The sequence below is a fragment of the Bombina bombina genome, chromosome 2 (assembly GCF_027579735.1).
Source record: "Bombina bombina isolate aBomBom1 chromosome 2, aBomBom1.pri, whole genome shotgun sequence".
Lineage (NCBI taxonomy): Eukaryota > Metazoa > Chordata > Amphibia > Anura > Bombinatoridae > Bombina > Bombina bombina.
In genome coordinates, this window is record NC_069500.1 from 942332079 (window position 1) to 942355714 (window position 23636).

Below are 23636 nucleotides of genomic sequence, written 5' to 3' on the forward strand. Positions count from 1 at the left end.
TTTCTTGAGCACCATATTGCAGCAGCTGTGTTGGCAGTATTGATAACTTGTCCTTTGTGTAAAATTTGTATGGTAAATTATTTCTATTTTTACAATACAGTAGTGAGTATTATTATTATTATACTTTATTTATGAAGCGCCAACATATTCCGCAGCGCTGTCCATGGATACAATTCATTTAAATAAAACAATACAAGACTTGTAAAAGACAGGACAAAATTTACAAACACATACAGGAGGGATTGAGGACCCTATTCCCGTGGGAACTTAGTAGAGAAGAGATTGTGTATCATTCTAATTGCTAAGTAACTGGCACTGTGCCACAGAATTGTGTGAGTGTGTATGTGATCAGAGTGTGTGTGGGTGTCAGTGAGCAGAGTATGTGTGCTTTATTCTCCAGGTAATCAATACATTTCCGATGAGCTGGTGCTTTGGTGTAGTGTTTCTCAACCATGGTCCTCAAGTACCCCCAACAGGCCAGGTTTTCATTATAGCTGAATCAGTGCACAGGTGAAATAATAAGCTGATCAGTAACTCAGTGGATACTAACTTGCTCTCACCCATCAGCTGATTATTTCACCTGTGCACTGGTTCAGCTATCATTTAAATCTGCCCTGTTGGGGGTACTTGTCGCCCTCTTTATATGCGTTTTTCAGGCGTATCATATCTAGTGCCTCACCAGCCTCTGACCTCACTGCACATCACTGACCCAATCCCATCTGATCTCGGAAGTTAAGCAGGTTCAGGCCCGGGCAGTACCTGGATGGGTGACTGCCTGGGAACACCGAGTGCGGTAGGCTGTTTACTTTGATTTTTTAAAACAACTATGCATGCGTAATATCTTCTGAAAGTGGCGATATTCATTGAAACAACTGTATCTTGCAATTCCTTAAAAAACACGTCAATTTGAAATAAAGATAAATATCTTTTGTAAAGACAGACAGACAGACTGGCAGGCAGGCAGACAGAGAGGCAGGTAAACCTTATCCGTGTATACTTTTTGTCATGGGTCAGCGAGTTATTCTGGGCCTGTACTGGCATTTTTTATTTATTCATTTGCGGTCAAAATTTTAACCCAATTTTAGCTCTTCCATTGCTTACAAAGCTGTGAATGAAGGCATGAGCAAGCTTCATTCACGCTGGGTACAAACAGAAAATGCCTATTGCCATACTACTCTGAATGCACCCGATCCCGTCTGATCTCGGAAGTTAAGCAGGGTCAGGCCTGGCAGTACCTGGATGGGTGACTGCCGGGGAACACTGAGTGCTGTAGGTTTTTTTTCTTTGATTTTTTTAAAACAACTATGCATGCGTAATATCTCCTGAAAGTGGCGATATTCATTGAAACAACTGTATCTTGCAATTCCTTAAAAAAACACGTCAATTTGAAATAAAGATAATTATCTTTTGTAAAGACAGACAGACTGGCAGGCAGACAGACAGAGAGGCAGGTAACCTTATCCGTGTATACTTTTTGTCATGGGTCAGAGAGTTATTCTTGGCCTGTACTGATATTTTTTATTTATTCATTTGCGGTAAAAATTTTAACCCCATATTAGCTCTTCCATTGCTTACAAAGCTGTGAATGAAGGCATGAGCAAGCTTAATTCACGCTGGGTACAAACAGAAAAAGTCTACCGCCATACTACTCTGAATGCACCCGATCCCGTCTGATCTCGGAAGTTAAGCAGAGTCAGGCCCTGACTGTACCTAGATGGTTGACTGCCTGGGAACACCGAGTGCGGTAGGCTTTTTTTCTCTGATTTTTTTAAAACAACTATGCATGTGTAATATCTCCTGAAAGTGGTGACATTCATTGAAACAACTATATCTTGCAATTCCTTAAAAAACACGTCAATTTGAAATAAAGATAATTATCTTTTGTAAAGACAGACAGACTGGCAGGCAGACAGACAGAGAGGCAGGTCATTTTATCTGTGTAAACTTTTTGTCATGGGGCAGCGAGTTATTCTGGGCCTGTACTGGCATTTTTTATTTATTCATTTGCGGTCAAAATTGTAACCCCATTTTAGCTCTTCCATTGCTTACAAAGCTGTGAATGAAGGCATGAGCAAGCTTAATTCACGCTGGGTACAAACAGAAAATGCCTATCGCCATACTACTCTTAATTCACCTGATCCCATCTGATCTCGGAAGTTAAGCAGGTTCAGGCCCGGACAGTACCTGGATGGGTGACCGCCTGGGGACACTGAGTGCGGTAGGCTTTTTACTTTGATTTTTTTAAAACAACTATGCATGCGTAATATCTCCTGAAAGTGGCGATATTCATTGAAACAACTGTATCTTGCAATTCCTTAAAAACACGTCAATTTGAATTAAAGATAATTATCTTTTGTAAAGACAGACAGACTGGCAGGCAGGCAGGCAGGCAGACAGACAGAGAGGCAGATAACCTTATCCGTGTATACTTTTTGTCATGGGTCAGCGAGTTATTCTGGGCCTGTACGGGTATTTTTCATTTATTCATTTGCGGTCAAAATTTTAACCCCATATTAGCTCTTTCATTGCTTACGAAGCTGTGAATGAAGGCATGAGCAAGCTTAATTCACGATGGGTACAAACAGAAAATGGCTACCGCCATACTACTCTGAATGCAACCGATCCCGTCTGATCTCGGAAGTTAAGCAGAGTCAGGCCCGGACAGTACCTGGATGGGTGACCGCCTGGGAACACTGAGTGCGGTAGGCTTTTTACTTTGATTTTTTTAAAACAACTATGCATGCGTAATATCTCCTGAAAGTTGCGATATTCATTGAAACAACTGTATCTTGCAATTCCTTAAAAAACACGTCAATTTGAAATAAAGATAATTATCTTTTGTAAAGACAGACAGACTGGCAGGCAGGCAGGCAGGCAGACAGACAGAGAGGCAGGTAACCTTATCCGTGTATACTTTTTGTCATGGGTCAGCGAGTTATTCTTGGCCTGTACTGGTATTTTTTATTTATTCATTTGCGGTCAAAATTTTAACCCCATATTAGCTCTTCCATTGCTTACAAAGCTGGGAATGAAGGCATGAGCAAGCTTTATTCACGCTGGGTACAAACAGAAAATGGCTACCGCCATACTACTCTGAATCCACCCGATCCCGTCTGATCTTGGAACGTTAAGCAAAGTCAGGCCCAGACAGTACCTGGATGGTTGACCGCCTGGGAACACCGAGTGCGGTAGGCTCTTTTCTTTGATGTTTTTAAAATAACTATGCATGTGTAATATTTCCTGAAAGTGATGACATTCATTGAAACAACTATATCTTGCAATTCCTTAAAAAACACGTTAATTTGAAATAAAGATAATTATCTTTTGTAAAGACAGACAGACTGGCAGGCAGACAGACAGAGGCAGGTAATTTTATCTGTGTATACTTTTTGTCATGGGTCAGCGAGTTATTCTGAGCCTGTACTGGCATTTTTTATTTATTCATTTGCGGTCAAAATTTTAACTCCATATTAGCTCTTCCATTGCTTACAAAGCTGTGAATGAAGGCATGAGCAAGCTTTATTCACGCTGGATATAAACAGAAAATCCCTATCGCCATACTACTCTGAATGCACCCGATCCCGTCTTATCTTGGAAGTTAAGCAGGGTCAGGCCCAGACAGTACCTGGCTGGGTGACCGCCAGGGAACACAGAGTGCGGTAGGCTTTTTTCTTTGATTTTTTAAAAACAACTATGCATGCGTAATATCTCCTGAAAGTGGCGATATTCATTGAAACAACTGTATCTTGCAATTCCTTAAAAAACTCGTCAATTTGAAATAAAGATAATTATCTTTTATAAAGACAGACTGGCAGGCAGGCAGACAGACAGAGAGGCAGGTAACCTTATCCTTGTATACTTTTTGTTATGGGTCAGCGAGTTATTCTGGGCCTGTACTGGTATTTTTTATAAAAGGTATGTTTTTTATTAATGAAAATATATCCAAAAAGGGTACAAACAATACAAGAACAGATATTAAGTTAAAGTATCAGCAAAAGAACATATATAGCTTCTAATAGTAGTGAAGGCAAAGTACAAGTCGTTTTGGAACAGCAAGGTAAGCATTTGTAATTTACAGATGCTTGTCAAATATCTGTCATAAGTAGGTCTCTAGGGTAATCCTTAAAAAGATAACCATATTTTTATGATACGATATGAACCAAATCACTTGAAATAAATCAAATTATACAAAGAACATATATTTGGCAAAACAACAATGCAATGACAGGTACATGAGTCAGCCCATACATTGTAGTAAGTATTATGCAAACCTCTAGGAATAAGTTAAAAATTTGGCGACTCGTCCAGGCAGGGCAAGGTTCAGGGGAGGGGGAAAAGGGAGAAGGCTACATCTTAAAGTGGAGGTGGGGAGGGGAATGGGGGAAGGAAGGGGGAAGGGCCAGGGTCGGAAGGGATAGGTTAGGTAAAATGGAGGTAAGCTAAGACCAGTTATGTGTCTAATGGCAGAAAAGACATGATATGATACAATTTGTTTACTTAGGGTTGTCCTGATAAAGGAACCACTGTTCCCAGATAGCCCAATACAGGGCAGGTGATGTTTGTTTCCACGCTCTTGCTATGGCGAGTTTCATAGCGGCAAAGAAAAAGATGACCAGTTTAGATCTCAAAACAGGTGTAGCGTTTGGGAAGATATGGAAGAGAGCTATCTCTGGTTTGGATGGGATTGACAGTCCTATTTCTTTAGTTAATTTAAACACTTGATTCCAAAGCTGGGCAGCTCCACCAAACATGTAAATCCGTTCCTCTTTCGCCACAGTTGCACCAGCACATGGGCGAAGAGAGTGGGAACATCTGTGACAGTCTGATAGGCGTATAGTACCACCTGAGAAGGATTTTCATATGTGATTCAATGGAGTTTGCACAGTGTAGAGTTTTCCTAGTCAATGTAATAGCCCTGTGTAAATCCTTGTCAGTGGTAGTCCTAGCTAAATCATATCCCCAAGCTTTAAGTTGCCAAATTCTGTCAGAATTGGTAGATTTCTAGATCAGATTGTAGTGTGTAGATATGGTCTTAGGGAGTCTTGTTTTTGATTTCCATAATTTTCCCATGCAGTCAAGGTTCTAATGTCATCTTTAGGGAAGCCCCATGATATTAAGAAGTTGTATAGTCTAGTGTATTCAAACATAGTCCAGGGGGGCAGATTGTGTATTAAAGAGCCAATTCTCTGTGAAGGAATAAGTTCACCTGAGTAGTAAAGCTGAGCAACACTCTGTATATTCCATGCTTTTCATTGTGAGGAATGCATGTCCGGGAGGGTCGCCAACAAGCTGGGGATAGAATGTACCGGAGATGGATGTGGCGCTATTTCGGTAAGATGTCTAATGGCATGCCACATTTTTAGGTTATCTCTAATTATGGGGTTACCGATTCCTAGAGCATTGAAGCGATAGGATGGGAGCCAAAGAAGGTTCTCAAGTATAATTCCATGGTTTAATTCTGAGGACTCTGCATTTCTCCACCTCTGAGGTTCCCCTTTCTCTGCCCAGGCAGATATATGGGTTAGTCTAGCAGCCTCATAATAACCCCGTATATTGGGCATAGCAACACCGCCATGCTCAAACTACTTTTGTATTATTTTTGCAGCTATACGGGTTCTAGAAGGTCCCCAGACATACTTTAATCATAATGATTGGAGACCATATAGCAGCTTTGCAGGGACGTTTAGAGGCATACACCTAAAGTAATAGAGTATTTTGGGAAGGATCATCATTTTAAGAGACGAAATGCACCCTAACTATGAGACTTCTTTGAACGCCCAAGACTTAAGAAGTGTAGAAATCTCTTGTATGATATTAGTATAGTTTTTGTGAACTACTAGTTTGGGATCGGGCCCTAACTGAATGCCTAGATGACGTATAGTGTCTTGTGACCATTGAAAGGAGTAAGTTGATCTCATAACCTCCAATTCAAATGTTGGAATGCAGACAAGCAATGCTTCTGTTTTTAAAAGATTGATTTTATAGTAGCTGTATTTTCCAAATTCCGCTATAATGTTAAATAAGATAGGTAAAGAACACAATGGGTTAGTCAAGAAGAGCGTTATATCGTCGGCGAAGAGAGCAATCTTCTCGTCTCCCATTCCCAACGGAACTCCTTGGACCATCGGAGATAGCCGTATGGATTGTGCCAGAGGTTCGATTGCTAAAACAAAGATAAGAGGTGACAGCGGGCACCCCTGTCTAGTGCCATTAGTGATGGGGAATTCCGAAGAGGAAAATCCCAGACCCTTAACAACAGCTGAAGGATCCGTATATAGTGCCTTAATGTCTATGATAACCTCATTTGGAAGGCTGAACTGTGACAGGACCTGCCACAAATATTCCCAGCTGACCCTGTCAAACGCTTTCTCTGCGTCTAGTGACAGGGCCAGCATGGGACATCGGCGTCTAGCAGCCTCTGAAAAGACATTCAGTACTCTCCTTGTATTGTCCGGTCCTTCTCTTCCAAACGTGAACCCTACCTGATCAGGGTGTATGAGTTTTGGAATCAATAGTTTAAGTCGATTAGCCCACAGTTTTGCGTATATTTTAGCGTCAGCATTGATCAGTGAAATCGGTCTGTAGTTACTGCATTGAGACAAGTCCTTACCAGGCTTGGGAATAGGTAAAATAGTTGCCTGAAGGAATTCCTTTCTCCATATACCCGTTTCTCGTGCCTCTGTAAACACTTTTAGGAGAATGTTACTTATATCTGTCTTAAAAAGCTTATAAAAGTCTGATGGAAACCATCTGGGCCTGGGGCTTTATTATTTTGGGTGTGTTTTATGGCCAAAATTAGTTCAGCTAATGTAAATGGGACTTTTAGTGCATCTTTCTCTGCATCCGAGAATGAAGGAATGTTTAGTTTATTCAGAAAAAGTGTAATGGATTGGGCTGAAGCTTCAGTATGTGATGGAGTTTTGAAGGGGTATTCTAAATTCTCGACTGTGTAACAGTTGTTAAGGGAATTTCCAGGTCAGTCTAGATGATTTAGGCAAGTCTGTGGAAAGAGTGAACAGGAGGATGTCGTGATCCGACCAGGAGCATACACGTATGCTGGAAGCTAAAACTTTGTGAAGTGTCTAAGAGTCTGTGAAAAAGTAGTCCAGCCTAGAATATGTGTTATGCGGCCTAGAGAAGTATGTATAATCTTTATCATTAGAATGAATGGCCCGCCAAATGTCATATAAATTAAATTGTGTTATAAGGTGTCTAAATTTGGAAGCTGTGTTTATGGTATAAGCATCTATTTCCTTATTTGTTTGAGTCTTTTTGTCAGTCAGTGGGTCCCATATCATGTTAAAGTCCCCACCCAAGACCATAACTCCCGTCCTGAGTGGTTCTATTTTAGTTAATATTTCCCTTAGAAATTTAGGCTGAGCTTGGTTAGGGGCATATATATTAACCAGGGTGAATAGTATGCCATTTAATTTACAGATAAGTATTAGATATCTCCCCTGGTCATCAGTTTCCTAATGAATAAGCTCAAGGCTTACAGTCTTATTGACTATTATAGCCACTCCTCTAGACTTATGCGTATATGATGAAAAAAATATGGTAGGATATTCAGAAGACCTGTATGGTTCTTGTTGAGAGGTTAGCCAATGAGTTTCTTGTAGGAAAAGGACTTGAGCTTTTAGGTGTTTCATGGAGTTAGTTAATAAACTTCTCTTAGTGGGCGAATTGAGGCCTTTAGCATTTAGGGAGGCAAAAGTTATACTGTCAGGGGTTTCTGCCATGATTGAGGAATGTAGGGGGAAAGGTGGGAGGGAAGGGAAAGGATTAATGAACACTTACCCCGCCTATACTGTCTCCGAACACTATTTCAGATAAGTGAAACGCAGGTTTATGTTCTATTAGCAGGTTGTACTAGGACAAAAGTAAAAAGTCTGTTAGATACAGATAACAATATAAACTTGATATCAGGGAGAACAAAACCTTTAGAAACTTGACTGTATATAATGTAAATTCAACTATTAAAGATAAACATAAGTTAGTGATAACAGTAGGAGTCTTCTAATTACCTCTAATAGGTATAGCGGTTTGTTTAACCGCTAACAGAAGAGGTTTACCTATAAAGAAGGCAGCTGACCTCTCCGGTCCCTGTAGTAGGGGAAAATACAAACAGTATTTATGTAGTAAGGGGGGGGGGGATTGTTACAAGTATGTAACTCTATAAAAGGATTGACACTTTAATTAGGGGGAAATGAACTGTGCAGTATAGTTCTTGCATCATAAATGTTGGAAAGAGGAGTTAGGTAATATACTAAGTGATAATAGCTATCTGCGTAGGGCTCAATGAATGTAGATGTAGGGAGTTGTGTGCTTAGGAGATATATAGAGTATGTTAGTAGGGGTTATAGCACATATCAGAACCCAAATCTTAGGTAAAGAACAATTATATTCAAGCAGAGTCCTGGGGTGTTATATGAAGTCCCTAAGAAATAGGGAATATAGACCTGTAAGAGGGCAAAGGGAAATAAACAACATTTTAACCATTAAAATTACCCCAGTCCTCCACAAGGAGGGCCATATAACAAAAGATGTCGAGGCTCCCCCCAACCCAAAACCCAGAAGAGGTACGACCATTAATACGATTATCCGTCGTACAATTCAAATAGTTATCCTCTGAGTCAGGAGCCGGGAGCACCCCCCACATCAGCACAAAGCATATATCAAAAACAGTCCAACATTTTACTTAGAACATTAGTAGAATTAACAACAGAACATTATGACTTTGATTGAGAGTCCCGGTCAAGTAGTTGATCTCTGGTGTAGGGGTTCCCATACAGGTGCTTCAGGTTGGAGTTTAGAAGTAGAAGGATTCTTTGGCAAGAGTTCCATGGGGGGAGTAATCTCCCAGTCTTTTAACAATCTGAAGCCCTCTTGTGGGGTAAGAATAGTGTGAGTGTCTCCATTTCTCATGATTATTAATTTGGTGGGATACCCCCAACGATACCTGATATGTTCTGCTCTGTGGGCCTGAGTGAGAGTTTTAAATTATCTTCTTTTTTGGAGACTATAGCTGGAGATATCTGGATAGATGGCTATTTGTTGAAACTTGGTTGGAAGTTGTGGTTTATTAGTCATCTATCTCAGTATGCGTTCCTTGTGGGTGAAGAAGTGAATCCTAGCCAATACATCTCTAGGCTTATCCTGAGATACATTTCTTGGTCTTGCTACTCGATGTACTCTATCTAGAATAAGTCCCGGAGGATCGAAGGAGGGTAGAAGATGCTTGCAAAGTTCCATAACATAAGCTTCTAGTTCCAACGGACCAATATCTTCTGATATGCCATGAAATCGTAAATTATTCCGTCTAGATCTGTCCTCTATGTCTGCTAGTTTCAGTTCCAGATCTGAGATTTGTGTAGAAAGATTCTGAGAATAGGATAGGAGGTTTGCATGGTCCACAGCTAAGTTCTCATGTTTGCGTTCAAGGGTGTCAGTACGGTCACCCAGGGCAGCTATATCCAGCGCAGTTCAGCAGTAGATCCTTTAATCTCTTTGGTCAGGGAATCTTGCAATATATTAATTCGTCTGGTTAAAACCTCAACGATATTGGAGGATATAGTGTCCCCTGTCGGTGATTGAGAGTCCATGCTGCTTTCAGAGTAACTCAGGTTTAATGATGAACTGGATTCTCTGATCAATTGATCTTTTGAAGAGGAGTGATCTTTAAAGTGATCTGCAACTGTTTTTTTAGGCGGGTGTATAGATTTAGGTTTACGTCTAGCAGATTGAGACATATTATAGCAACAGGATCGTTGGGGCTAATTGTAGAGCGTGGAGTAAAACAGGCTATCGTGAAAACTTTGCAGTATGATACAAGAATGATGTTAAAGGAAAATAAAGTCCCCCTGGTGTCAATCTTAATTTAGCCACTCATGGTCAGTTAAGAAAAGTCTTAGTGAAACATTGGTTCATGAACCTCTCCCTCCGGGGAGAGTATCATCTAATGACGATGTGGGACAAGGGATGTGGGATATGACCCACTAAGAAATCCCCAATGGGAAATGGGAAGGGAGAGGCTCTGTAAAACACTCAGGGTTGAGAAGTCCAACTGTGGATGTACTCACAAAATGATAGGATGCAGGTGAAGGCTTAATATGTGGGTCCAAATTATAGCAACATAATAGCTGTACTTCCCTCATGCATGTGTAATCCCAGTGGTTCTGATATTCTCTGAGTCTCCCTGTAAAATAGGTTCCTTGTTAGGTGAGATATAGCCTGAATATCCTATAGCTACTATAAGCACTGTTTCAGTGATTCTTTCCCCCCTGTGGCTTATGAAATCTGTGCCGTGGTGACAGGCAGGGACCAAGTGTAACTCAAAGTCAAATTATGTATCCTGGGGAGAGTAAGGTGGATAACTGTGGTTAAGGGAGAGAAACCTCATACATTCAGGGTGATGCGTATACCGCTACTGTCAGTCTGAGTTAAATTACTGGTGCGATGGTTCCAGCACTTACTGCTCTATGTTCCTGAGAGAGACCAAGATGGCTGCCAATCGCCCGTCTGCGCCTTCACCTCGGGACCCACGAGGTCTAGTAAGTAAATCCCCTGCTCCGCCGAGATCTATGATCCATCGGGGGATATGGGGAGGATAGTTTGGAGACAGATGTATGAGGGCTGGAGGTGACAGCAAGTGGATCTATGTAAACCTGGATCCTGGCTGTTCACCTCGGTTTCCGTGATGCGGAAAGTTTCCGGCTCAGCCTCCCGGCTTCATAGGGTGCAAGATCCGTCTGCCTCAAAATAGCTAGACCCGGAGCGGAGCCCCGACCCTCCGGTGTCTAGTCGCTGCCAAAACTGTGCAGAGATGAAGTAGTTAGTGATGGGTGGAAGTCAGTGGCATCGGATCCGCCAGGGAGTGGGCCCCGTCTTACAAAGCACTTGGTCTGCTGTATTAAACAAGTAGCTTCTTAAATCCAGCTCTGTATGGTCTAGCCAATATAGTCATCCAGTGTCCCATATACGTTAGCTTTGTTTTAAACTGGTATATAACCTATTTTTTAAGCTTTTTAGATTTTAACTTGCAGGAGCTCAGTAAGTATGCGACCATTCAGTGTTGGTGCTGGCTCCGCCCCCCCCGGTATTTTTTATTTATTCATTTGCGGTCAAAATTTGAACCCCATTTTAGCTCTTCCATTGCTTACAAAGCTGTGAATGAAGGCATGAGCAAGCTTAATTCACGCTGGGTACAAGCAGAAAATGCCTATCGCCATGCTACTCTGAATGCACCCGATCCCATCTGATCTCGGACGTTAAGCAGGTTCAGGCCCGGACAGTACCTGGATGGGTGACCGCCTGGGAACACCGAGTGCGGTAGGCTTTTTACTTTTATTTTTTAAAACAACTATGCATGCGTAATATCTTCTGAAAGTGGCGATATTCATTGAAACAACTGTATCTTGCAATTCCTTAAAAAACATGTCAATTTGAAATAAAGATAAATATCTTTTGTAAAGACAGACAGACTGGCAGACAGGCAGGCAGGCAGACAGAGAGGCAGGTAACCTTATCCGTGTATACTTTTTGTCATGGGTCAGCGAGTTATTCTGGGCCTGTACTGGCATTTTTTATGTATTCATTTGCGGTCAAAATTTTAACCCAATTTTAGCTCTTCCATTGCTTACAAAGCTGTGAATGAAGGCATGAGCAAGCTTCATTCACGCTGGGTACAAACAGAAAATGCCTACCGCCATACTACTCCGAATGCACCCGATCCCATCTGATCTTGGAATTTAAGCAGGGTCAGGCCCAGACAGTACCTGGATGGATGACAGCCTGGGAACACCGAGTGCAGTTGGCTTTTTTCTTTGATTTTTTTAAAACAACTATGCATGCGTAATATCTCCTGGTAATTTAAAGAGCATATTCGGTATTTTAAGTTTATATTCATAGTCCTGTGTAGTTTAGAACTAGTCACATTAATGCTATATAGTTTTATTTGCTAGAAAAGAATGTGTACTTTATATTTATAAATCAGTTTTACTTTTGTGAAATTTCAAATAAATTGGTTATTGTAGTTTAATTTATCTGGTGTATTAAGTTATTTGTAGCCATTGTGATATATTTTAAAACTTATTGTAGGCTAAATACTCAGATAAGGGGTATAATTTTAAAAATCTTCCCAATTTACTTTTATCACTAATTTTGCTTTGTTCTCTTGGTATTTTCAGATGAAAGCTAAATCTAGAAGGTTCATATGCTAATTTCTTAGACATTGAAGATTGCCTCTAATCTGAATGCATTTTGAACACTAGAGGGCATTAGTTCATGTGTTTCATAAAGATAACATTGAGCTCATGCACGTGAAGTGACCTAGGAGTGAGCACTGATTGGCTAAAATGCAAGTCTGTCAAAAGAACTGAAATAAGGGGGCAGTCTGCAGAGGCTTAGATACAAGGCAATTACAGAGGTAAAACGTGTATTATAACTGTGTTGGTTATGCAAAACTGGGGAATGGATAATAAAGGGATTATCTTTCTTTTTATACAACAACAATTCTGGTGTTGACTGTCCCTTTAAGTTAGCGGTCCATATTCTGGTATTTTATTGTGGTATTTTAATGTGATTGATTGTGAGTAAGGTTAATTTTAAAGATATATTTTTATGATCTGTTGTATAGAATATTGTAAAGGAATAAACGTACATAATTGATTCATAATCTAGTTTCTACATAAATATAATTCAAAGTGTCTATAAGGATAACTAGTCTAGAATTAAGGAATAAATATTAATTGTAATAAATATATTGTTACGTATATACATTTTATTGGTTGGCAACTGCTAAGATATTAATAAATGATATTGTAAACCTGGTATATACCAACAATGTGAACTGTGCATTGGTTTTGGGTGGTCTATTAAAAGCTGTTAAATGACTCTATGCTACAGTCTCTATAGCCAAGAAGCTCCATTAATAGTGCAGAGATTGAGTGATTATTGATTTCACTGAGATATTAAGGTATAAATGGGAGATGTCTGCATAATTCAGTAAGATCTTCAGATATTTTGATGCTGGGGCAGTATGTCCCTGAGGTACAATTGACATATAAGCCTTAGGAGCTTTGTATACAGTGTGGTGTTTTGCCTATAGCATGTAGTCCCAGCTGGAGTGCGGGATGAAAGCGTTGCAGTAGGCTGTGCTGCCTAAGAAGGAGGGTGCCACTGAGCTATGGCGCAGATATATTAGCATATTGGCATCTGTTGTGTGTGTGTTAATTTGGGTTCTGCAATGCTCACCCTTCCGATGCGGTTAGTGAGATTGCTCTTCTCGCCTCTCTGGTCTCAATGTGAAGTTCTGAGCAGGCTGGCTACCATGCGGCTTCCACGTGGCGTTGCGCTGTGTTCTCTGAGCACAGATGTGCGGCCCATCTGTGGCGAGGAGGTTAATGTTGATTCCTCTAAGGAGATGACACCGGAGCTCCTTGGTGTCTCCAGACTGCAATATACAGTCAAGGTCTACTTGAGGGCTGGTATGACAACTAGATTGTGATGAAAATTGCACGAGCTCCTTCTTCACGTCGCCATAGTTGGAGCCCGCCCACCAGAAGTCTCCCATTGTTTTATAAATACTAAGGGGCCGAATTATCAAGCTCCAAATGGAGCTTGATGGAGCTTGATGCCCCTGTTTCCATGCAAGCATTCAGGCTACGGTCTCCAATCCGCCTGATCCTATACGATTGGCTGATTGACACCCCCTGCTAGCGGCCAATTGGCCACAAATCTGCGTGAACTGCTTGTGCAATGTTAAATGCTGACAGACATTGATAAATCGGCCCCTAAAACTTTACTTTTATTTTGTCAATATTTAAATAACTAATGAAACATTAGAAAATACATCTACATGTTATTCTCAGTAACCTTTTCTTTGAGTGCATCATTCTATCTAACATTTATTTAGTATTTAATGTCCCTTAAAGCTGGTGTAAAGCCTTTACTGCCAGCTGCAAGTCTTATAAAGATATGTAGAGGAAGCACAGAAAGGCATTGGTGTGTCCTACAGTTATGGCTATAATACTTATAATGCTATATGTTTAAAATAATTATTTTAAAAATTAAAATATTTACAGTATTAAAATATTTATTAAATTATATGTATTTTTAAATAAAGGCATGAAGATAATATTGATCATTATAATGTACAGTTTGTATGCTATGTTTTGACTCAGAGCATTGGTGCCCATAGGAACCTACAAAGTTTAACCTATTACTTTTATCATTTGTCTGTATTATTTTACAATGTATATAAAGTATTATTCAGTTACTGAGTTGGGGTGATCATGGTAACACTACCTTTAGTAATTGGTGTTCATATCTGAAGCTCCCACCGGATGCAATTTGCATTGTGTTGGAGGTAGTCACTGTTCTTCATACAAGCACATATACAGAGCAGTGGTTGTAAAGCACTAGCTGTACTGTAATGTGCTGACTGTGAAATATAGATATTAGATAACTAATATTTACATGTCAGTGGTTACTGAGGATCAGTCTTGCAACTCTAGTAAAGTGAGCAGCTGTTATGAGGGTGGTGGCTTTGTGTTGTCAGTTGGTCTTGTGACATAACTGCTGCATCACATAAGCCATTCCTCTAAGACTGTTACCATGACAATCAGGCATTGCATTATACCATGACTGTCAGTTTAGTGTAGATTTAACATAAGATGTTTATCCCTTTTGAGTGCTAAGCACTTTCCTACTTGGGTGCTAAGCTGATTTGAGGGTTTTTTAATTTGTAATTTTTTAAAATATATATATTTTTTTACTTTTTTTTTCCCAGATCCCCAAGACTTATACCATTGGAAAGGTTAGGCGATTACCTTTCCAACTGTAGATCTTGGGGGTCTGTAGCTCCTTAGATGCCTGAGATACAGGCTTCTAAGCAGCATGCCCCCTTTCCCTATACTTATTGTCTTTTTTTTAATAATGTTGCGCGGTGACATCATCAGGTCATTGCGAGTGACGTCACCATGCAAAACGTGAAGCCCCGGCAATGCCTGTCACTAAACAGGCCCAATCACCGGGTATGAGCGGGTGGGAGCCCCCAGATCTGCCTCAAGGTGGGAGAGTGCTAGCGACGGCTCTGAGCCGTCGTTAGCACCTGAGTGGGAAACTGCAACGGCTCAGAGCCATCGTAAGCACTCAAGGGGTTAATAAAACAACTTTGTAATAGATTCATTATTTATTTTGCCCCTTTTTATGTAATTTAGCTCTGTTAATTGTACATTGAGTTGGAACTGCACTTCCGGACTTTTCAGAGCTAACACTGCATCAAATATTTTCCTAATTGGCTTTATTAGATAACAACTGCAAAAATATTAATTTTATTAGCCTTGTTGTCTGCTTACTCAAACTTATTTGGCTCCTCCAAATAAGGCGAGTGTTGGGTGCAGTTTTTCTATTAAAAACCAATTACAGTAAACAGGATTTTATTTTTGTTAAACAAATGTTTACACTTGGCTGATGTTATTCTATAGGACGGTAACAGAAATGTCTTGTAATTACAGGGTGTTTACTGCCCCTTTAAGTTCTAACAAAATTCCCATTATAAATTCTGATTTTCCTGTGCTTATATGTTGGGAATGGATTATTAAAATGACATGAACTGCTTTGGTCTGGTAATATCTACAGAGCTTTGGCTGAGCCTCAGGACCATGTCATGTGATTACCTCTGGGGTTACCAGCCATACTACTTAGTATAAGTAATTGTGCAGTGTAGCTAAGAAATTAGAGGTGCTAGGTTTGTCATAATTTAATAGTAGATTCCCCACATTTAGAAGCCATTATGTCTGTATCAATTTTATATTACTTATAGTTGAACCATGCAAATATGGTGTCCAGTATTTTAGCAGGCTGTACAGTACAATCTGTACTAAAATACTGGATACTTAAAGACCCCTGTCAGCTAAATGTAAAGGGCCTTCTAGGCCTTTATGCATTAGAAATATGACTCAAAAAAGTTACACTGTGCATTTTCTATCATATGTGTTACAGGCAACCATGAGGTGTACAATCATTGCTGGGTGTTTACTTCTGGCAGCCAAGGGGGTCACATCACTACTACGTACACGTGTTACTGGCAACCAAGGGGATAAAATGACTGCTTAGTTGTGAAACATATATGTGGTGGGATCAAGGATGGGGCCTAAGGTTGAGCTTTTGGAGGGACATTGTGTGAACCCAGCCAGTCACCTATAGGCCGCCTGGTATTTTTATGTAGCACAACTGGCAACCCTATTCCTATGGGTGTGCTCTGTTACAATTTTAGTTTGTTTGCCGTGTATGACCCTGTTAGTTTTGACAATCCTTGTTCCCGCTCCTTTTGTACTGTTGCTGGCTGATCCCTGCTGACCTGTAGCGAGTTCTTGGACTATTCTTTCAGATTCTGAGTTTGTACTGTTTTTTGCCTGTGCTGGTATCTACCCTTGCTTGAATGACTCCTTTTCTTCCTGAATTCCTCTGGGTCCTTTCTGTTTTGGCTTAGTGCTAACTCTATGGTTTGGAGACCCCTACACCTGATGCCAAATAGTGGCCAGTAGCTAGGTAGGGTTATTCTCTCTTGAAATTGTTGGGCTGACCCGACAGTTTCCCATCTTTTTTCTTCCTCTCCTCCTTTCCCTCTGACAGAGTGGGCCTTATTTTATGTAGTAATATTGTGTTAATTTTATAGGGAAACTAATGGTAATAGATAGAACCTGTTGCAACTGTTTTTTTGTTTTGTTTGTTTTTTAATTCCCTATTTTTGTGTGTGTGTGTGTGGGGGGGGGGGGGTTCTGTTAATTCCTACACCCATTGTTTAAAAAATATATATCTCCGTCATCTTTATTATAGAGTGGCATAACAGAAGTAAAAGTAGAGGTAGCAAGATAAAGTAAATTAAAATACTAACCATAAAGTGTAAATGGAACAAAACGTTCCTTTCATGCAGTTCAATGTTGTACAGTGCTTGGAGAGATACAGCAAAATGTTCCTTCCTAGAATCTTGTGAGGGATCTCACAGTGCTTGAGAATCATTTTAGATATTCTCATCTGATCAGAGAGCTTTAGAGAATCAGGACTTAAGAGATAATAAATATGGAAAGCCCGGCGATTCATGTTTTCTCACTTCACTCTTTGTCTGCTGGTCCCTACACTTATAGTGCGCCTGATGTCCCATGTTGCTTCTAACCATGTCATTCAATTAACTTTTTTTTTATAAAGACAGCACCATGCATGGTTTAAAGTGATGGTAAACTTCCCCCTTTGTATAAACAGATCTGGAATGTTAGTGATATTTTAGATGGAGTTTAATTAAAGTGATTGTAAACTTTACTGAATTAAAGGCCAGTATTAAATAATACTTTTAAAAACAGGGGCACTTTAATTCATTAAAGTTTACAATGATGCTTATTTTTAAAATACTTACCTTTGCGTTATGGTAAGCATAACGCAGATCCTCAGCTTCATTAGCATATCGATGACGAAACCGGCTTCCTCCAATCATTGCGTTGCCCCACGAGCTGGGCGCCAAAGGGGTAGTTATTATGTTCTTGAACTTTCTGACTGTTATTAACTAAACTTTTTTTTTGCATAATTAGTGGTAAATGCATAAATAATAATATATGTATAATTTAATTTACTAAAGGAAAATATTAATTTATGCTATCTATACCAGGTGTACATTGCTTGTATAATCACTAATAACCCTTATAAAGATTCTGCTGATATAAATTGTCATACATATGGTTGTTGTTTTTTTTGTTTCATTTATAAAGCTTCAATTCAACCAGTTTCGTTTCCTTGTGTTCTGGCTGTAGAATACAGTTTCACTTCCTCTGATGAATCAAAGCTACAGCAAGAATCAAAATGTGCACATTCCTTTTATGCACATATGCATTTTGTGATTGTCTGATTGCTGTAACATGATACAGGCGGAGGGAAAATTGGATTTGCTTTCAAATTTGCCACAAAAAATAAATAAAATAAAAAATGTTCTTGAACTTTGTTTTTAACTAAACTTTTTTTGTGTATAATTAGTGGTAAATGCATAAATAATAATATATGTATAATTATGAATATATATATTTCACAGACACAATCTAAACTCACATGGATTTGTGCTTGTATTTAATTTACTGAAGGAAAAGATTATCTTTTTTTTATGCTATGTACAGTGTCTGTATAATCACAAATAACCCTTATAAAGATTCTGCTGATATAAATTGTCATACATATGGTTGTTGTTTTTTTGTTTCATTTATAAAGTTTCATTCAACCAGTTTCGTTTCCTTGTGTTCTGGCTGTAGAATTCAGTTTCACTTTCTCTGATGACTCAGAGCTACAGCAAGAATCAATCAAGTAACTCTTAATTTATTGTTAATACTTATTCATATTAAGCTCTTACAGGATAACATCGGGGTACTTTTGGTCATTTTTCAAGAACTGATGTATGGAACATTTTGCAAAGCTACCAGCTAAAGCAAAAACCTTGGTAACAACTTTAAAAGACCTATAAACATTGAAAAATTTGTAACAGAGTTCAGTAATTTGCACATCCAATTACTTGATGATTCACACTTACTGATTGGTGTCTTCTACAAAGTGGAAACGTAAAAAAAATGCTATACAAGCAACTATAGAGTGCAGTAGCTTTAGTAAAACCATATAATAAACTGTTTAGCTAATATTAAAATGTGCACATGGGGAGGTGGAGTCAGCCGCATACAGGAATGGCCGCACATTTATATAGCTCCGGCAGATATGCTGTTAAAACCATGTCTAAGGGCCATCTATATTGGCATTAAGTTCCTGGAAATCCAGGGGAGATATCCCTAACTCCTACTCTTACTTTTTGTATTGGCAATATATGTCTATTGAAGCCACGACTTTGGAGGAAGCCCTGAGACGATTCTATACATGCCGAGGTTATTTTCCCATCCTTATGGCTGTGAGAATGTACATCTCTTAAGCAGCTGAAACGGACACAACTTGATTATAGGCATGGAACACCTTGGAGTGTTGCTGAGAGAGGCCAATTTACTCTTTCAGAGACACTTTGCAGCATTGGAGCTGGCGCTATATGGATCTATGACAAAGCAAATCCCCTCGGGCACTTCAGTGAAAAATGAGATGCTGAATATGGCTATAGAGCCTCACCAACATGCAATTGCAAGTGGAGGATCGCCTGACATACACAGCAACCCCAGTGTTCATTCTGATCCCTCTACACAACACCAGAGCCCGCAGGCACCAGAATGCCCTGACCTTGTTGTCCCACGATGTGTAGAGAACAATGTACTGGAGATCCATCACTCATCACATATATTGTTGGGAGGTTGCTTAAAGCTGACATTGCAGGCCCTGTTCGGTGATCCTCCAGTAAAGTACTACAGAAGGTATGATCCAGGTACTAGAATGGAGCTGGTTTGCGAGACAAGTCTTTATCTGAGGTGCCCTTTACTAGCCAAAAGACGCTCCGGAGTTGGCTGAATGCTAGAGGCAGGGCGTTTAACTAACGCGTCCCTACTAAATGATTAAGATTCTTTAGCAACAAGGGACGCTCCCTTTATTACACCCATTATTATCGGAAAGGGCTAAAATTGGCAACCTCAGTGAAGATGTTTTTCTGAACACCCCATTGTTAATCTTTGGTCCTTATAGCTTTTTAAGTGTGGATCTGGACATGCTACTCTCTTAAGGACACATGGCTATACATAGTCAAATAGGTTTGTGCGACCTCTGTTAATGGTACACCTGATATTGATAGGTTTGTGCATGCTTGCAGGTCACGATTTTAGTATTTCCCATAATCTATGCTGGCAGGATTGGTTAAACCCTTTATTGTTCTATTACTATGCTTTGGTATATACGTATAAATATAATGTGCTTCTCCTATAGTTTTACATATGGGGATTCTGGCTATGTCTAGGGCTGCGTAAGGCTGTTCACTTTTTCCCTAAAAGCAGCTATGTTTGTGTTGTTTCTCCAATATAGCTACATATTTTAGTTTTATGGTTCTCTAGATGGTACTTAATCTTTTGTATATAAATATATGGCCTTTTAGCCCTCACACTAAACACTAATAGAGCCTTACTCTTTATGTGTCTTACTCTATACCAACTACAGGGAGTGCAGAATTATTAGGCAAATGAGTATTTTGACCACATCATCCTCTTTATGCATGTTGTCTTACTCCAAGCTGTATAGGCTCGAAAGCCTACTACCAATTAAGCATATTAGGTGATGTGCATCTCTGTAATGAGAAGGGGTGTGGTCTAATGACATCAACACCCTATATCAGGTGTGCATAATTATTAGGCAACTTCCTTTCCTTTGGCAAAATGGGTCAAAAGAAGGACTTGACAGGCTCAGAAAAGTCAAAAATAGTGAGATATCTTGCAGAGGGATGCAGCACTCTTAAAATTGCAAAGCTTTTGAAGCGTGATCATCGAACAATCAAGTGTTTCATTCAAAATAGTCAACAGGGTCGCAAGAAGCGTGTGGAAAAACCAAGGCGCAAAATAACTGCCCATGAACTGAGAAAAGTCAAGCGTGCAGCTGCCAAGATGCCACTTGCCACCAGTTTGGCCATATTTCAGAGCTGCAACATCACTGGAGTGCCCAAAAGCACAAGGTGTGCAATACTCAGAGACATGGCCAAGGTAAGAAAGGCTGAAAGACGACCACCACTGAACAAGATACACAAGCTGAAACGTCAAGACTGGGCCAAGAAATATCTCAAGACTGATTTTTCTAAGGTTTTATGGACTGATGAAATGAGAGTGAGTCTTGATGGGCCAGATGGATGGGCCCGTGGCTGGATTGGTAAAGGGCAGAGAGCTCCAGTCCGACTCAGACGCCAGCAAGGTGGAGGTGGAGTACTGGTTTGGGCTGGTATCATCAAAGATGAGCTTGTGGGGCCTTTTCGGGTTGAGGATGGAGTCAAGCTCAACTCCCAGTCCTACTGCCAGTTTCTGGAAGACACCTTCTTCAAGCAGTGGTACAGGAAGAAGTTTGCATCCTTCAAGAAAAACATGATTTTCATGCAGGACAATGCTCCATCACACGCGTCCAAGTACTCCACAGCGTGGCTGGCAAGAAAGGGTATAAAAGAAGAAAATCTAATGACATGGCCTCCTTGTTCACCTGATCTGAACCCCATTGAGAACCTGTGGTCCATCATCAAATGTGAGATTTACAAGGAGGGAAAACAGTACACCTCTCTGAACAGTGTCTGGGAGGCTGTGGTTGCTGCTGCACGCAATGTTGATGGTGAACAGATCAAAACACTGACAGAATCCATGGATGGCAGGCTTTTGAGTGTCCTTGCAAAGAAAGGTGGCTATATTGGTCACTGATTTGTTTTTGTTTTGTTTTTGAATGTCAGAAATGTATATTTGTGAATGTTGAGATGTTATATTGGTTTCACTGGTAAAAATAAATAATTAAAATGGGTATATATTTGTTTTTTGTTAAGTTGCCTAATAATTATGCACAGTAATAGTCACCTGCACACACAGATATCCCCCTAAAATAGCTAAAACTAAAAACAAACTAAAAACTACTTCCAAAAATATTCAGCTTTGATATTAATGAGTTTTTTGGGTTCATTGAGAACATGGTTGTTGTTCAATAATAAAATTAATCCTCAAAAATACAACTTGCCTAATAATTCTGCACTCCCTGTATAATCCAGACAGATACTTCTAATCATATAGCACATATAACTGGGGAACCTTCAGCTTATCAAGCTTGGCCTCACATGCCAGCATTATAACAAAACATGCAGACTTTATTTCTTATCATTATCTGTTCAGAGTGGCATTTAAAATGGCCTACAAACTGAGAGACACTAACGAAATTATATGACATCTTTGGTGTGTGCATGTTTTGATGTCTGTTTTTGTGCAGGTTATCGGTATGCTTACTTGTCGTTTCTTTTAATTATTTTCTTTCCACAGGAATTAAGCGCTATATGACGACTGTAGAGTCTGATCCATTAGAGGAGCTTGGTAATGTGGATGGAAATATATCCCCATTGTTTGCTGAATAGACCAGCTCCAATCTAACAGCAATCCATTGTCTGGGGGAATTAGTGAATCTCTTGCCTCAGACCATCTTTTCAGCACAATAGGCATCAAAACTATTATTCAAGTAGCTCAGGGAGGTTAGGCAGATAGCTATTAGGAATTACACAGATGTAGTTGTCTTGCCTGTCGCTACAATGGCATTAGACAATTTATATACATTCTGCTTATTCTTCCCCAAATCCCACTTGTGCTAATTATACCCCCTAGACTGACATCAAATTAAAGGGACATAATACTCATATGCTAAATCACTTGAAACTAATGCAGTATAACTGTAAAAAGCTGACAGGAAAATATCACCTGAGCATCTCTATGTAAAAAAGGAAGATATTTTACCTCACAATTTCCTCAGCTCAGCAGAGTAAGTTCTGTGTAAAAAGTTATACTTCACCTGCTCCCAACTGCAGGTAAAAATAAAAAAAAAATGAAGAAATGAACAGCAGCCAATCAGCATCAGCAGTGCTGAGGTCATGAACTCTTTTACTGTGATCTCATGAGATTTGACTTAACTCTCATGAGATTTCATATTAAGCTTCCTTTACCTGATTGGTGAAATAATATGAGAGTGCACGATGCTCATCCCCTAAGATGTCCCAGGACAGACACACTAAAATGCTGCTTAGAAATCCTTTACAATGGGAGGTGGCTACTGAGGAACTTTTGAGGTAAAATATCTTTCTTTTTTACATAGAGATGTTCAGGAGATATTTACTAGTCAGATTTTTACAGCTATGCTGCATCACTTTCAACTGTTTAAACATTTGGGTATTATGGCCCTTTAAGTATTGCAACATAGTTCTATTTATTTTTTTTAAGGAGGTTATGTCAAGCAATAATGATTTAGGCTACTATTATTGAGATACTGCTCCCATGTCTACCTTTATTATATTTTATAGCCAGATCTTGGACTAGACATTTGCCTGGCACAATATATTTGTGTGGCAACTCCTTTGACTCAGCTAAATCCTCTTTGAACAGCTATGTAACTGTACTTTATAGAATTTAAGTAGTCACCATCCTAGTTTTACCTCTACAGAGTGTTGCAGCATAAAATAGGTTTTGTTGTATTCCAGTTTATTTTGTGGGTTATAAGAGCAATAATTGTTACTCTTGCTAACAGGTACTTGATATTGTCTAGCTACCAAATATGTATGCAACAGGTTTTTTTTTTCTTTTACAAGCCCTATATTTTAGTTAAACAATAAGGAGCATTGTAAGCTGTGTGTATCATATACGCTTAATATTATATTTTACCTTGCCGTGGGGTATAGGGCCCATGCCCGCATGGTAGGGTTGCTTAGCATAAGACAGACACACATTTAATATATTTAGGAACAACACAATCATACTCTTTATTACCACTTTGTAATATTGTAAATTGCTGGGATACTATTGATTCACAGGTCATTCGCATGTTAGCATGTTAATATATATTGACCTAAAACCTTTATCAGCCCATTACACATAAGAATTTTCTACTAGAATAGTTAGTTTGCCCAGTTACCTATTAACGCTAGCTAAATTTATTTCAGCCCATTAAAGGGACAGTAAACCCAAAAT

General features: G+C 39.5%; 2 non-coding genes and 6 pseudogenes across 2 annotated transcripts; all 8 read left to right on the forward strand.

Annotated features, from left to right (window-relative positions):
* The first annotated feature begins 1158 nt into the window (after positions 1 to 1158).
* LOC128650887 (uncharacterized) lies at positions 1159 to 1276 on the forward strand (annotated as a pseudogene).
* Positions 1277 to 1632: 356 nt separating this feature from the next.
* On the forward strand, positions 1633 to 1751 carry LOC128650845 (uncharacterized; annotated as a pseudogene).
* Positions 1752 to 2106: 355 nt separating this feature from the next.
* On the forward strand, positions 2107 to 2225 carry LOC128650928 (uncharacterized; annotated as a pseudogene).
* Positions 2226 to 2590: 365 nt separating this feature from the next.
* LOC128650753 (5S ribosomal RNA) lies at positions 2591 to 2709 on the forward strand. Its single transcript, XR_008401011.1, has one exon. It is a non-coding gene; the product is annotated as a 5S ribosomal RNA (ribosomal RNA).
* A 366-nt stretch (positions 2710 to 3075) lies between these two features.
* Positions 3076 to 3195, forward strand: LOC128651020 (uncharacterized; annotated as a pseudogene).
* A 352-nt stretch (positions 3196 to 3547) lies between these two features.
* Positions 3548 to 3666, forward strand: LOC128651026 (uncharacterized; annotated as a pseudogene).
* A 7550-nt stretch (positions 3667 to 11216) lies between these two features.
* On the forward strand, positions 11217 to 11335 carry LOC128650773 (5S ribosomal RNA). The gene has a single exon (XR_008401030.1). It is a non-coding gene; the product is annotated as a 5S ribosomal RNA (ribosomal RNA).
* Positions 11336 to 11696: 361 nt separating this feature from the next.
* LOC128651073 (uncharacterized) lies at positions 11697 to 11815 on the forward strand (annotated as a pseudogene).
* The last annotated feature ends 11821 nt before the right edge of the window (positions 11816 to 23636 follow it).